The 14,609-nt window shown below is 41.5% G+C and overlaps 1 protein-coding gene across 4 annotated transcripts in view; it reads right to left on the bottom strand.

The window, feature by feature from the left end:
• The window catches only part of Ctnna3 (catenin alpha 3), a 1,468,839-nt gene that overhangs the window by 1,440,178 nt on the left and 14,052 nt on the right, over nt 1-14,609 (bottom strand). For 2 of the 4 annotated variants that reach the window (XM_029482775.1, XM_029482776.1), the window contains exon 1: nt 7,492-7,631. The exons of 1 other annotated variant lie outside the window; for it this stretch is intronic. The gene's annotated coding sequence lies outside the window, so the exon portion shown is untranslated. Of the gene's footprint in view, nt 1-7,491; nt 7,647-14,609 lie in introns of those variants that run through there. One more of the 4 variants, XM_029482772.1, reaches the window with a different exon arrangement.

Genomic DNA, 14,609 nt, shown 5'->3' with positions numbered 1-14,609 from the left:
ATAAAATGAAGTTTTGTGCCAAGACACAGGACTGAAAACTTCTGTGACTCTAGTCTCCGGAGACGGAAGGGGAAAGTTTGCTAACAGCTACATGGTGACTTGGTGAGGTACAAGCTCCAAGATAGTAGCAATTGAATGGACAGTAAGCAGATATCTATATTAATAGAAGAAAGAGAAAAAGTTGACATGTGGGCTCCATTATAAATTTAGTTCATGATTTAAAAAAAAAAAAAGAGCATTTTGAATTAGCAAGGAAAAGAGTGAATTTTTTTTAAAAGATGGAACATAATATATAAAGTGAAGAAACATTTAACAAACAGGAGGCTGATTCCTGACTTCATTCTTTTCTTAAATTCAATTCCAGAAAGATTTCCACATTCTGGAAACAAAGTTAGTAGACTTACTGTCGAGGCAAACCCTTCCTAAGCAAAACCTAAGATCCAGAAGCCATGGGGTCCAGGGAGATGGGTCAGCGGTCAAGAGCATCTGCTGCTCTTGCAGAGGACCAGGGTTCGATTCCCAGCACCCAGATGTTCACTCACGGCTGTCTGTCACTCCAGTTCCAGGGCACCAGTGCCCTCTTCTGAGGTGTATTGATATCAAGCACTCACGGAATGAACAGATATACATGTAGCCAAAACACACATGGAATGAAATAAATAAATTTCATTAAATAATTCTTAAAAAAAAAAAGAAATTTCGATTCCTGACTACAATAATATTTTACTTTATATATGTAATTTCTTAAAAATAAAAGTCAAAAAGTGAACAACTAATTTTGAGGGGAAAAAAGCACAATAATCTAATTTTGTTCCTTATGGTAGAATTTATTTTAGGACTCAGTAAAAGAACATGGATGATAATTCATAATGGGAATTTAGATTAAAAAGAAATACAATTGGCCAACAAATATTTATAGAAGTTTTTCAGCCTGAAGATCAACCTGGAGAGTTACCTGGTGCTGCCTCTACAGATCACAGTTATTGCTTACAGCAGGCATTGCCTCAGCATTCAGAGACCCTCCAACAGACTGCAACAAAAAGTATGAGTCTCCTTTATACCGACTGAAGTGACCACAGATTTAACAATACTAAATGTGGCAGCATTTGCCGTTAACTCTAGCATTCAGGAGGCAGAGGCAGGCAGCTCTCTGTGAATTCAAGGCCAGCTTGGTCTATAGTGAGAGTTCCAACCTAGTCGGGGCTACGTAGTGTCTCAAAAAGCAATGTAATTAAATAAAAATGTACAGATGCTGGTCAGCATTTCTCTGTCAATGAAAAATATGGTCAGAATCCATACCATCCTCATAGACTGTGTCATGTTATCACAATCAAAAGTACAAAAGATGGCCGTATGGAGGAAATGTACAGGGAGATAGATGCTTAGGCCGGAATAAAGTGCATTCAACCTGAGTTCTCGGAATGTCCGTGAAAATCTGTCAGGAGAACTGAGGTTGATTGAAGAGCTGATAGGAAGCAAGTCTCTGGAGCTGCCACGGGGACTTCCATCAGAGGAGACCACATCTAACGTCCCGCGGGAATGCTGAAAACTTAGAAGCATGGCATCCAAAACCTGTGCAGCAGGAAACAACTCCTACTGCCGTGCCAGCTTCAAACCTTAAAATGCAATCACTTTTATTTCACAATAGTGGGAAAATGTTTCCATTAAAATGTAGTTTCGGAGCCGGGCAGACGGCTCCGTGTGCAAAGACACGTGACGCCCGAACCTAAAAATCTGAGCTCAGTCCCTGGTTCTGTAAAATTGTCCTCCCATCTCCATACAAGCACAGTGGCCTTCTCGTGCCATCACACACACACACACACATATGCACACCCACACTCATGCATACATGCACACTGACAGAATAAAATAATATTTGTAACACATACATATATTTTTTAATCCCAGGAAGAAAATAAAATTGCTCAACATTGCCCATAGTTAATAAAGTGCAAATCAAAACCAAAACGATCACATTCAGCTATCGCCCAGACCAAAGTAAACTTCTAGAAGCGGGTGGGAGGTGAAATGGAGACAGAGCCACAGGTAGCCCAGGCTAGCTTCAAAGTGACTGTGCATAGAGGCTAACCTTGGGTCCTGATCCTCCTGCTTCTGCCTCCCACCTGAGAGTACAGGCATGTGCTACCACGTCCAAACTAAGTAAACATTTTTATATAATATTGGTGCTGGTGAGGGCTGTAGCACAGTCTCTCAGAATACTCTGTGCACAGACATATAAACAGATGAGAGACGGGAGGGGGGGGCGGGGGCGTCCTGTGTGGGTGCCGAAGAGGTAGGTCTCTCTTGGGAATCATTTACCTTGTTTGTTGAGACAGGATCTATGACTGGGGACTGGGGCTCACTGACTAGGTGTGGCCAGCTAGACCATGACCTCCAAGAATTTACCTCTGTCTCCTCCCAGCTCTGGATTACAAGTGCACACCACCATGCTAGGTTTTGATGTGGGTTCTGGGGATCAAACTCCGGTCCTCATGCTTGTAAGTTCTTTATCAGTGGGATCATCCTCTACCCCTACCCCCTCACCGCTTAGAAGACAGTCTTATTCTGTAGCCTAGGCTGCCTTGTAACACATTTTTTTTTTTTAGCACAGGCTAGCCTCAAACTCATGAAAATCCTCCTGACTCTAATAGGACATAAGCTCTTTTTGAGACAAGCCCCATTGTGTAGCCCTGGCTGTCCAAGAACTCACTTTGTAGATCAGGCTGGACTCTAATTCGGAGATCTGCCTGCCTCTGCCACCTCTGTTCTGGCACTAAAGGTACATGCACTGTATCTTCAATTCTTATAAATGTTAAAAATTAGATTTCCTCTTAATAAAACAACTCCACTTCCATGAATTTATCCCAAAATATAGTCACAAAAGTATATCAAGAGCCAAGAACAAAGATGGGTAGTTAAGAATCACAATATGATGAAGCAAACAAGAAATACTGGAAACTACAGACATATCCATTAATCCTGGTATATCCTTCATGCAAAATATGATACCATTGGCAGGATGGAGGTCCATGTGAGATATCACACACATCTGAGTGGGGAAGGGCACACCAGACACAGATCAGTGCACACAGCACTATGTCCTCTTTTTCTTGACCTAAACTGTGGTCTTGTAAATTCAGAGAGAGAGAGAAAAAGAGAGAGAGAGAGAGAGAGAGAGAGAGAACACACACAGGGGTGTTCCATATGCAACCAGAATCAGCAGTGTCTATCACAGACTATTTGGTTCTTAAAACCATGATTCCTTTGTTTACTCCATACTAGAAAAACCAGAAATGGCAAGGTCCAGTAGAAAAGCAGGTCAGTCTGGTGCTGGAGAGACGGTTCAGCAGGGAAGAGCACCGGCTACTCTTGTGGAGCCCTGAGTTCAGTTCCCAACATCAACATGGTAGCTTTACAACCGAGTCTAACTCCAGCTCCAGAGGATCTGACGCCCTCTTCTGACCTCCATGGTCACTGCATGCAAGTAGTGCACCCACGTGCATACAGACAAACATTCATACACATGAAATAATGATGTCTTTAAAAAAAAAAAAGCCTGTTAATTCTATAAATTTCAGTGGAAATAATTTATAAAATTCAACTCTAGGCTAAGGCTTGCCTGGCTGGAGAGTCTAAGAATAGACTTTATTTGTATTTCTTAATTCTCTCTCTCTCTCTCTCTCTCTCACACACACACACACACACACACACACACACACACACACGGAAATACCTTGAGAGCAGGCTCTTCGTTTCAATAGCAACAATCCACAGCATTTAGAATAAATCCCAAGTCAGTGGCAGGGTAGAACCCCTACCCCTTTAATAATGCTGTCTCTCGGCCATTCTGCAGCCTTCTCAATGAGGTCTATTAGGGACCCTGACATTCATCCTTATGTAATAACTTCTTCCCGGTTCTCTGCTTTTACATATAAGGGAGACAAATGCTTGGTTTAGCTTAAGCAACGCCATGCCAAGTGATTTCTACAAGGAGTTCCTGTGACGCTGTAAATCACTAGCTGCTTCACTAGCTGCAGAGTCCTGCTACAGCTGATTTACACTTTGGCACAAGCTGTATATGTCCTTGCTGGGACCAGTAACAAATTGAGACTCTCTCATACTTTGAACAGCATTAAATGCAGGAAGGCTGAAACACTCTCATTCGAATGTGGGGGAGTCTTTCTTTACATTGGACATTGTGCTGTCTGTATCGAATCCGTTTTCCCACTGACAGGAGAGACCTTAAGTACACAGGCATAAGGATTAAGAAAAGTGAGGTCAGGACAGGAGAAGGCTCAGGGGGTAAAGGCACCTGCCTCGAAGACGAACCACCTAAGGTACAGTCCCAAGATCCACATCGCTGTAAAGGAGAGAACTAACTCTAGTTGTTATCCTCTGCCCTCCATACAGGCTTCATGGCACATGGTGCACGCACACACACACACACACACACACACACGGAAAAAGGCCCAGTGCCTACACACACACAAAAATTTAACTTTTTTTTTTTTTTGGGGGGGGGGGCTTTTTTGAGACAAAGTTTCTCTGGGTAGCCTTGCTTGGCTGAAAACATTTTTTTTTTTAATACAAGAAGTGAAAGGCAAGGAAAGGGGAAGGGATGCCAAGGCAGCAACTCCACAGGGGAATTTGAAGTCACTTCCCAGTCCCTAGAGTTAGCTATTAAATTGGGTTACAGATTACTGACTGAGTTCCAGGCAGCAACAGCATAGTTACGAGACATAATTAAGTCCAGGAAAATCAGTACCAGTGCCTTTACTTTCAAAAGACCTGCAGTCTCAATTATCTGTCATTTTCCATCAGATTAACCACTCCACAGCACAATGTCACTTACAATCCAATATCCAAACAAGACTCAGAAAAGCATGGTTTCCAGTCGCTAGACTAGCATTCCCATGAGCCAAGGACCCACACATAAATACTGTTTTTAAGTCCTCACTACAAAATACAGAGTATCTCTTCAGGCAAGACTGGGTTGCCAACTTCTATTCTTAAAGATGAATCCTTCCTATTCCAAATTAAAACTAGAAATATGCAAACCAAAGTTCATAGAGGCTAGAGAATTACTGCCTGCCCATGGTTAAGGAGCCCCTCAAACTATCACCCCCAAATAAAACACCATGATTGAAAGCTTTTTTTAAAATAGAGGCAAAATATGTCCTTTAAGAATTCATAGCCCTATACCTATCTCCCATCAAATAATACTGCTATCTCTGCCCACTTTGGAGCTGATTTCTCTGTACAAGCCACCACCTCTGACACTTTTTATCATCATGCCTTAGCTTTTCCCTTCAATCTGGAACCATGCATCCTTAATTCAACAATTTAAAAACCTGACGCTCTTCTTCCCTGACTCCCACCCAACTGACTGATGTCTTATTGCATGCCTTTACCCTTTTTCCTTTCAATTCTGCAGCCCGTAGATTTAGTCCAAATAATTGTGATTGTCTCTGGCTGGTCTTTAACTGAGGTATTTACAGACTCTGCCTGGTTTTGCTATTTGTTTGTCACGTCCGGTTCATCAGCTTTCTGTAAATAAATATGATGTTACATGGTTTTCCAGCAGAGGTAGTTCGCAGATGCTACTGCTCCAGAGTCAACGGGACACAGATGAGCGGTGACAATATTGGTTTCAGGGAGAACTGAAGCTCTTCTGATTCCATGTGCAGCTCTGTTGATGTTTATAAATTGGAATTTTGTAAGTCTAAGCAATTGTGTCCTTATGCATTCTTAGTATGCTGTTCTCCATCTGCCTGATATGTGTGTTTATACATCATAAACACTTAATAAATATTTTATTTGGCTGACAAATTTTATAATGCTTTAAAAGGGGGGCCATAAAAACACATCTTAAGAGATCACATGCTTCACCTTCAAGTGTAATATTCTGCATTCATTCCAGCAAGCCACACTTAGCTGGGGAGATGATCATAAATATAAATACACATAAAGATATGCAAAAGCATTTTTTCATGGACCTGGATGTTCAGCAGTGATTAACAAAATTATGTTCACTGAGAAGTTGCTACAGAGCGCAATAGTAGCTATATAAAACGGCAAATAGTATCTGTAAACATGTAAGTTTAGGACTACAAATGTTCCATTCAATATTACAGCAATTATTCTAAAGTCAGGGAGAAGGAGACTGGAAAGAAACAGGTATCAGTGAGATCACAAACCATAACGTTCCCTCTGTTCCTTCACAACCACACAAGGAGCACTGATTACTTTTGTACAAAAATAAGTGTTACTCTAAAAAGTCCCGATCCGTTCACTCAGATAAGAAAATTCAAAGTATGTGTAGGCTGTAACAGATGTTATTGAGTATGTCTGTACCATCTGTATTTAAGGTTCCCTCCTATATTTAAGGTCATTTTTTTTCATGTGGGAGGTTTATTAAAGGCAGGGATAAGGGGGGCACAGGGGCTGCCTCTGGATGGAGGAAGGGATGAAACAAGGTAATTTTTATAATGAACACTGAAATTGTAACAGTGTAGCCAAACATTCCATCGACATCTGGCTGTTTCTAATGCACAGCTTCAAATCCTAAGTACTCCCTCTACATTCATCATCCATTCTAGCTGAACGAGCTAGCCACAAAGCCTTCTAGAAACAAGGCTCACTTGAATCCCTGCCTTCCCCATTTATGTGTCTGAAACGAGTCACCGGTTTCCCGTACCATCAGACGTCTTGCTAGTCTTTCTTAGTGGCATAGGTCTGTAATTCAAAACCTCCACAGCCAGTGAAGCTCCTGGTGTCTATGCTGGAGTCCCTCTTTCCTTTAGAACTCATTGCTTCCAGTCCTATCCTTGACTTAGGTGACAGCAGCTGCTTGCAGTCAGTCAGACCCAGTCAACCAGCAACCTTCCCTCTGTATTGACTTTCTATCCTAAGCTTTAAAAAAAAAAAAAAATCACTCTACGCTGTGATTTTCACATGGTTAGAAATGCTGAACAGCTCTGAGACCATTCATCAACCTCCCAATACTGCTGCCAATTATATAAGCAATATACAACCAATATTAAATGCAGAAAATGATGCTCTTTGCCGCTATCTCATTCAAAACACCTTCCATTCCTTATGAATAACTTTTAGTTTGAAAGCAAAGCCTGCTCATCTTTGCTTCCTTTTCCCCAGTCCCAGGCTAAAGCACAAGTATCCAGGCCATATCTTATCTTTCCCTGCACAGCACCCAGTTGGCTTTTTATAGCCAGAAACTCTCCGAATGCTAAGCACGACCTTGGCTACTAGCTTGCCCTGGCGGAGTCTGAAAGTTATTTTTAACTTTGAAATTAGCAGGAAAGCCTACATTTCTCATCACAGCTAGTGAAAACATCCCCGATTCCTATCATAGTGTGATCTCCTTTCATTCGGAAGGAACCCCCACATTATAAACCCATGACGTATGAAGGCGGCACAGAAACCCAAGAGTGCGCTGAAGCCCCAGCACTTCACTTTGATAAAGTGACTCACCTTTCTGATGCTTCCTACAAAGTAAATGAGCTTTGGGTTCAGCTTTTGGAGGGAATTTTTCCAAAGAGAGCTCGAAGGGTGGGAGGAAAGAGACAGAGCCTGTGGGGCAGTCCCTTTAGCTGAGCACCATTCACCCAGGATAAGAGAGAAAGGGGAGGTTACAAGCCAGGGGTGGGTGGTATCTAATCCTGGGCTCCGCGCTGACCTCACTGACAACTTGTTGCTGAAAATACTTTGTTGAAAAAGGCCAGACACATACATTCCCTAGAGACCTCCATACTTCTTCGGAAGCTCTAAATAAGTCAGCTTTAACTTTGTCATCCCCATCCAAAACAAGGAACCGGTTCGAATTAAAGCCGAAGGTTACAATTACTGGAAGTGAGAAACTGTTAAGCGGGGAGATACAGGAGTCCAGGAAATCCCTGCATCGTTACTAGCTAAAATGCAGGGTCTCTATAGAGTCATGGGTCACATCTGAGATCGTATTTTTCTGCCGAAATCTTACTGTCTCGTCACAACGCTACCATACTTTCTGCTTCTTACAGTTAGAGAGGACTACATAAATAGCCGTAAAAAGGTAGACAGGAGGGCTATGAAGACCTCTTTAGTATATTAATTAAGGTTATAATAATTAAGGTTCCAGAAAACAGGCTTATCCCTGAAGTTTTCTGGGTTTTCTTTCTATTTATGGGGATTTTGGGGGGTATTTCTTTTTCATACATGGATGTATATGAACATAAGAATATATACTTATATATGTTTATGGAGTTTATTTCTGTATTTCTTTTTCATATATAACATGATGATGTATATGAACATAATATATATGTATGTGTGTGTATATATACATATATATAGATATATAGATATAGATATATATATAGCTTTATACCACCAGAACAATATCTAAACCTTAATCTTCCCCTCTCTAATACTGCACCCCACTGACTGATTGCTTAGTGTCGTCAGTTCCTTGAGCTTGTGTATTAAGATGCTCCCGTAGCTAGTCATGCTTTAATTCTTGTAAGAACACACAAAACTACTACGACCCAGTAATAACTACAACATGAACTATTTGTTGGGACTTTGCCAGTCCTTTTCTTAAGGGACCGCATTCAAAATAGAAGCAAGCATTTACTTATTAGCTCTACAGACACTCTTGGAACAAATATCAGGGAGCCAACAGGAAAGACAGGATCTGGGGATTGTCAGAGAGAATCAACTATGAAAGGAGGTTCTTTTTATTATATGACTTCCAAGGAAGCCTGCAAAACAAGAGGATTTTTCTTGTGGGCCCCTTTAAAATGCACACAACAGACATTTATCTACAGGGTCGCAGTTACTAATGTAATGTCCTTCCAGATTTGTTCTGAACCATCCTTTTTTCTTCCCCTTGGAGGATCTCAGGGTCATTTCTTTTCACAGGGAAACAAAGGGTGAGTTTTACATCTCCCAATCCATCTCTTCTGGAATAAAGAGATCACTTGACACTTGCAAAACAGCAGGGTTTGTTTTGGAGCTTTAATAATGAGTTGGTTTCTAAACCAGGACTGTTGAACTGAGCCCAATATAAGGTATCCCAATTCTGTTCTAAACTTGGCCTGCTTAGCAGGGAAGCCACCACACCTTCCCTCCCTGCTCTCAAACCCTCCTACTCTTCTGCAAAATGAGGACATGGGCACCTCTGTTCTTTACTTTTTAGTGGATATGTGACTTAAATTGATAAAATCTGAAGTGTTTAAAACTTAGTGGAGCTCTCAAAGATGGGATACACACGAAACCACATTGCAGTGTTTGGGATTTTTGGAGGGTGTTTGTTTGTTTGTTTGTTTGTTTGTTTTTAAAGTAAATACTCCGTATCTGAAGTGTGATTTTAAAGAGTTTTGTGGGGTGTATGGGGTTTTTTTTCTGGTTGACTTGCTTGGTTTGTTGTTTCCTTATCAGTTGAAGTATTTAGCACTCTCACCACAAGGGGTCCTCTCTAGCAATTCAAATCATGCAGGGTGCCCTCATGAGCCTCTGTATTTATATCCCACAGAAAACACAGATCACCTAATGTCAAATTTCTATAGCTCACTATTGGTTAGCAGACAAAAAGAGAGAGATCTGACTTTCTCTATGTGATCGCTGAAGCATGCCCAACACTGACTAGTTCCTGTAAACAACACAACCCTGCATTTTTTTTTTCATTCTGGCTCCCTTCCAAATGCCCACAGTAATTCCTGTCTGTCACCTCGCCCAGTCTTGTTCAGTATTTATGTTCCTTCCCTATTTGCTTGTTTCCTCTCTTTATGCTTTCCAAACTTGAAATTTTTGGCCCACATTCCACAGACAGACAGACCAAGCTTAGGAGCTGGAGAGAGAGAATCAAAAGGAGAGAATAAATCAGGGCCAACCTTCCTGAGGCACTCAAAAGTGTGGTTTTGGATCTGAGTATCGGGGCTGGTTCCCTCCCAGCGTCGCTGGACTGAGTACTCTGAGGAGCCCTACTGTGGAGATCTACGTTCTGAGCCAGCTAGAAGATTAGAGGCGAGGGAGGAGCTTCCAAAAAGAAGACAGCTGTGTCCCAGTCAGACACCCCTCTTGGAAAACAAGCCTTCTAACACACAATCGGGTCTTTACTCAGCATGGGATGATGCTTCTTTGTGTCATTAAACCCCTCAAGAATGAAAACAGCTCTGGCATAAATCGTGGGTCTATTTATTCTGTATATGATACCTCCAAAAGTTGGCAATTTGGTCAGAGCTTTTTAAAGGTATATTATTTTGAAGCAACAATGTACCTCAGTGGGTTAAAGCATTTCCCTCCACCGGGTCGGTCTCAGGGATGGGACTCAAGTTATCAGACTTGGTAGCTGAGGCCTTTACCCAAGGAGCCAACTCCAAAGCCCTTCCTAAAAAAGGAGTTTCATTCAATGTCCTAATCAAAATAAGAGGAAGTGAGGATTTTCCTGTTGCCCAGAATTGATAACTAATGCTCAAAATGAAAGAAATAGAGTCATCAACACATATTAACATGCTGCAGAATTTCCACCATTTGAAGACTAACATCCAGCCGGGCGTGGTAGCGCACGCCTTTAATCCCAGCACTCGGGAGGCAGAGGCAGGCGGATTTCTGAGTTTGAGGCCAGCCTGGTCTACAAAGTGAGTTCCAGGACAGCCAGGGCTATACAGAGAAACCCTGTCTCAGGGAAAAAAAAAAAAAGAAAGAAAGAAAAAAAAAAAAAAAAAGACTAACATCCAGTTGTCTTCTCCATTTAGACAGCTAATATACATTTCATACTGTGTATGTCTCCACCCAAGCACGCACACACACACACCAAAAAAAAAAAAAAAAAAAAAAACAGCTTTTCATTTTGTCTATCAAATTTACTTCCCTCTACCATGCAAATCCTACTACAGTAATTGACACTGGGACCCAACTACTTAAACAACAAAGACCTAGGGGTCATCCCTCATTCCTTCTTTTATCTAATCAGCATCAAGAATACCCAGTCTTGTGTGCTGGCATCCATAAGCCCAGCAATTGAGAGGGTAAAACAAGAGAAATGCAAGGCTAAGTCTCTACTGGCCTACAGAACAAGACTCCATCTCAAAAGACAAACGGAAGAAAAGTGGGGAATGTAATCTCGTTGGTAGCATGCACACCCAACATGCACGGCCCAGGATTGCATGCCAGCACCAGATAAAGCTCGAGTGGTGGCACTGGTATAAACTAGCCCTGCTGTCTGGCTCATTTTATTTATGTACTGTGTTTCTAGTTAACTTTTCTCCTAAGTTTATTTAAGTCCAAATATGGCGCATGAAGCTAATCAGGTTATATGTAGTTGCAAAATCTTTAGTTTTCATTTAGTTATTTAGTTTCATTTTAACTAGTTAAGAACAAACTACTTCTCAGAAGGGTTAAAATGATTCCCGTAGTTTTCTCAAGGTAAGAATCTCTGGTAGACCATCTTGCTATTAGTCAATAGCCTTGATGAGTGCAGTAACTATAATCATGAAATTTGTTATCAATCAACAACCCTATCAAGCTCTTAAGTATTATATTAGCTATTTAATAATCCAGAGCATCTTGCATTGGTTCTTGAAAAAAAAAGAAATCAGCTCGGACTGTCGAGATGACTCAGTAGGTAAGAGCACTGACTGCTCTTCCAAAGGTCCTGAGTTTAAATCCTAGCAACCACCTGGTGGCTGACAACGACCCATAATGAGATCTGACGCCCTCTTCTGGTGTGTCTGAAGTCAGTTACAGTGTACTTATGTATAATAATAAATCTTTGGTCCAGAGCAAGCAGGGACTGAGCGAGCAGATTTGACGGAACAGGCGGGGCCAACCATAGCGAACAGGGTTGACTGGAGTGAGCAGAGGTCCTAAAAATTCAATTCCCAACAACCACATGAAGGCTCACAACCATCTGTACAGCTACAATGTACTTACATAAAATAAATAAATTAATCTTTTTAAAAATCAGCTCATGAAGCTGGGCAGTGGTGGCGCATGCCTCTAATCCCAGCACTTGGGAGGCAGAGGCAGGTGGATTTTTGAGTTTCAAAACCCTGTCTCGAAAACAAACAAACAAACAAAAAAATCAGCTCATTAAACTCAGAAGCTCACAATCATTTTCAAAGATGGGGAATACTCAAGATGACATTTACAAATATTATTCTTGAAAATTATTTCTTTTCTTTACTATTTTTTAATTTTTATTTTTATGAATATAGTTTTTTATCTGCATGTATGTCTATGTACCGTGTGTGTGCCTGTTATCCACCGAGGTCAGGAGGGGCCCATCGGATCCCCTACAACTGTAATGCTAGATAGTTACAGGTACTTAGAACTGAATCTGGGTCCTCAGAAAAGCAGCCAGTGCTCTTAACCATTAAGCCATCTTCCAAGCACATTATTTCAAATTACTTGAGCAGGAATGTATAACACTACCTCTAAAAGACTCACATACTTGGTTTCTATGCAGCCTTTTACACATGAAGTTTGTAATTCTAATTTCAAGTCTTACCTCTTTGTTCTGAGAAGACAAAGGCAGAGACGTTCCTAGTTGTGCAGCATGACAATAAATATTTCTCAGAAAAGTATCCGGAGCTACTTCTTTACAGTTGGTTTCCTGAGCCAGGTGGTGGTGGCGCACGCATGCCTTTAATCCCAGCACTTGGGAGGCAGAGGCAGGTGGATTTCTGAGTTCGAGGCCAGCCTGGTCTACAGAGAGAGTTCCAGGACAGCCAGGGCGGGCTACACAGAGAAACCCTGTCTCAAAAAAAGAAAGAAAGAAAGAAAGAAAGAAAGAAAGAAAGAAAGAAAGAAAGAAAGAAAGAAAGAAAAGAAAAGAAACTGGTTTCCCTCTATGAGTTTGCATGTTCCTCAACCTACGAGAACTTTAACCCTTTTATAAGCAGTTTCCAGTGACTCCTCTTAGCAAACTGAAATGATATTCACACATACTAAGGGCATAATTAATATCTATACTGAGTCATTAAAACTTGTCCAAAGCCTGGCAGGATGGCTCAGCAGGTAAAGCACTTGCTTCACAAGGCTGGAAACCTAAGAACAATCACTGAGGCCTATGTGCAAGGTTAAAGAGAAAACTGAGCCCACCAGTGACCTCCACACAATACATACATACAATAATATATTTAAAATAAATAAGTAAATTATATCCTATATATGTCTTTTACATCTAACAATGTCTATATACACACACACACACAAAACAGCTACAGATGTAGGATACAGAAGTGACGTAATATTTATGAAATGATAAACAATTGTGATACACTAGAGAATAAAACCCCCAAAACAATATTCTTATGATATACTTCAGCAGCTGCAGCCCTAGAAAAGCAAGCAAAAAAATAATAATAATTCTTTGTGCTTGTAACTAAAATAAGATTTCAATTCTAGGTTTACAAGAACCATAAATGAGGCATACATAAATACCCGCCAAGCTCTTTGAAAGATGCATGGGATATGGGGGAAACCTCCATCTTTGAGGAGAATTTCACACTTGTCAAAAACCTGTAAGTTTCGTTGGCCTGACAGATTGTTTGATTGGTCCAGCTACAGTCTGGTTTCTGTACCTTCTCCTAACTCTTCCTGGGTAACTTTCCTGAAACTTTCAGGTTCAGTAAGGATCCTTAAAATAAAGCAAATTCTGCAAGAATATAGCTCTCTCCGTAGCTGATCATCCTGAATATCTAACCAGGCTCTTCAGTTTCCACCACCCCCCAGGAGAAGCGGTATCATCTAGAACTGTCTTCAGCAAGAATTATGTTACATGACTTTACCAGGCTCCCTGTTAACCCCAATGCCTCTGTTCTCGTTTGTTTTCTGCTGCTGATAAAACACTAGCCAAAACCAACTGGGGAAGAAAATGATTTATTTCATCTTACATCACTGGGGGGAAGCCAAGGCGAGAACATAGAGGTAGGAACTGAAGCACCTCTCTGACTCCGCCCTCTGCAGCACACACAGCTTGTTTTCTAGGCTCCAGCTGGCTCCACTCCACTGCTGCTGCTGCTCTTGGTGGTCAACCCGTGGTACTGGCATCTTCAAAATGTTGGGGTCCTCTGCTACAACTGGGGTGGCTGCACTTTCACCAATAGCCTTTCCTGGGTTCTCCTCGGTGATTCCAGCCCTGCCACACAGTACCAAGCCTCAGCTGCTCTTTATGATGCCTTTACACCTTCAGCTGCCTGCACGAAGTACAACTCTGGCCGTGTTGGAACACAGCTTCTGTGTGTGAATTCTCAGAAACATTTCCCAGAAGATTGCACCTCAGTGATGTCAGTCTCCTCTTAATCAGTGCTGGTTTCTCAGCTGCAGCTGACCAGCAGAGCATCCCAGCAAAAGTTCCACCTTGGGCTGGAGGGATAGCTCAACGGTCAAGAGCACTAACTGCTCTTCCAGAGGTCCTGAGTTCAAATCCCAGCAACCACATGGAGGGTCACAACCATCTGTAATAGGATCAGATGCCCTCTTCTGGTGTGTCTGAAGAAAGCTTCAGTGTACTTATATATAATAAATTAATAAATCTTTAAAAAAAAAAAGTTCCACCTCTGTGCTTCTGGCCCCTTGTTAATCACAGGTGATTCTTCAGCCCCGGCTAA

This window comes from Mus caroli, chromosome 10 (assembly GCF_900094665.2).
Source record: "Mus caroli chromosome 10, CAROLI_EIJ_v1.1, whole genome shotgun sequence".
Lineage (NCBI taxonomy): Eukaryota > Metazoa > Chordata > Mammalia > Rodentia > Muridae > Mus > Mus caroli.
The sequence above is the reverse complement of the archived record's forward strand: the minus strand, read 5'-3'. Positions and strand labels throughout refer to the sequence as shown.